The sequence below is a fragment of the Aethalodelphis obliquidens genome, unplaced genomic scaffold, assembly GCF_003676395.1.
Source record: "Aethalodelphis obliquidens isolate GAN/ISIS:26980383/991018 unplaced genomic scaffold, ASM367639v1 scaffold21, whole genome shotgun sequence".
Classification (NCBI taxonomy): Eukaryota; Metazoa; Chordata; class Mammalia; order Artiodactyla; family Delphinidae; genus Aethalodelphis; species Aethalodelphis obliquidens.
Window position 1 is genome coordinate 21,030,954 of NW_020837965.1, and position 1,938 is coordinate 21,032,891.

Consider the following 1,938-nt stretch of genomic DNA (forward strand, 5'->3'; position numbering starts at 1 on the left):
CATATACACAATGGAGTATTACTCAGCCCTAAAAAAGAATGAGATAATGCCATCTGCAGCAACATAGATGCAACCGGAGATTATAATAATAAGTGAAGAGAGAAAGAGAAAGACAAATACTATATGATATAGTATATGTGGAATCTAAAATATGAGACAAATAAACTTATCTACAAAACAGAAACAGACTCACGGACATAGAGAACAGACTTTTGGTTGCCACGGGGGAGGGAGTTGGGGAAGGGATGAAGTGGTAGGTTGGGGCTAGCAGATGTAAGCTTTTATATATGGAATGGATAGACAACAAGGTGCAGCTGTATAACACAGGGAACTATATTCAGTATCCTATGATAAACCATAATGGAGAAGAATATTAAAAAAAAAGTATGCAAGGGCTTCCCTGGTGGCACAGTGGTTAAGACTCCGAGCTCCCAATGCAGGGGGCCCAGGTTTGATCCCTGGTCAGGGAACTAGATCCCACATGCATGCCACAACTAAGAGTTTGCATGTACAATCAAGGAGGCTGCCTGCCACAACTAAGACCTGGGGCAACTAAATAAATATTTTTAAAAAATGCGTATATATGTGTAACTGAATCCCTATGCTGTATAGCAGAAATTAACACAACACTGTAAATCAACTATACTTCAATAAAAAAGTATAAAAAATAAAAATAGCTGCATGATACTTACCTGGCAGGGGAGTTACCATGATCGCAAAGGTGGTTTTCCCAGAGTGAGGCTTATCCATTGCACTCTGGATCTGCCGACCCCCGTGATTTCCCCAAATGTGGGAAACTCGACCGCATAATTTGTGGTAGTGGGGGACTGTGTTCGCGTTCTCACCTACATGAAATAAAAAGCTGCACGATATTCCATATTATGGATACACCCTAGCACATCTATTCATTTCACTATTGATGGATAGACTGTCGTTTACAGTGTTTCAGTTTTTGCTACAACAAACAGTTCTACATTAACCATATGTTTATGCACTTATATCCCAGTAGATTCACTCTCATTTCTGTAGAATACATTTCCAAAGGTGGAATTTCTGGATCAAAGAGTATGTGTATTTTTACATTTCTCAATTAAAGAAATATTTTTAAATTAAGAAACATCACCAGATTACTTTCCCCAAAGGCTGTAGCATTTACCTTCCCTTTAACAACTTCTTTCCACTAATTATTCAGCACCAAAAGACCTCCGTGCTTATATTTGGATAACTACAACCAGGCTTGGCCCTTCAAATGTATATTTGATGAATTAAGGATTTGGAGAGTGAAGAATCAGATAATAAAAGCCATGCCCAAGTTTGCTGATTGAGATAAGTTTTTATTATTTATGGGTTTGTTCTGTTTTACCCCCTACATGCCATAAAAAGTCAGCCTTTGAAAAAAGGCCGTCTCTCTACAGAAATCCCATCCTCTAATCTGTGAGTCCACGTAGGTGTCCTTGATATATTTTATAATAAGGCACTTGAGAGGCTAATTGCATTGTATTTATAGCCTGTAGAGGTGGTTCCCACTTCAAATGAGGAGTTTCCTTGGTAATGTACTAATAACCACAGGTTCCGAGAGGCTAAACTGAGACTAACACAGGAAAATTCAAAGCGAGACTTGCAGGGGACCCCAGAAAGGCACTGAAGGGAACAGACAGACTGCTTGAGAGAGACAGGAGAGGCCTGGGGCGAGGGCACGTTTCATTTGATTCCTGTGCCTTCTGGGTTTTCCAGTAACCTTGGGTTTAAAATCTGCGCCAGTGTTAAGCTTGGTATTGACTATCCTGAATTCCTATTGTTCAAAAAATCCAAATGTCTCTATGGAGTCTGTAAAGCTGCCCCTGATTTCTGGTCCACCCAGACCCTGCTGTCCTGTATTCTACTACTGCCCACTTCCAGCTGTTCCAACGTTCCCGGGAGATTTCATCTCTCCTTCAG

The 1,938-nt window shown here is 40.4% G+C and overlaps 1 non-coding gene across 1 annotated transcript; it reads left to right on the plus strand.

Annotated features, from left to right (window-relative positions):
- The first annotated feature begins 684 nt into the window (after nucleotides 1–684).
- On the plus strand, nucleotides 685–848 carry LOC113627858 (U1 spliceosomal RNA). The gene has a single exon (XR_003435773.1). It is a non-coding gene; the product is annotated as a U1 spliceosomal RNA (small nuclear RNA).
- The last annotated feature ends 1,090 nt before the right edge of the window (nucleotides 849–1,938 follow it).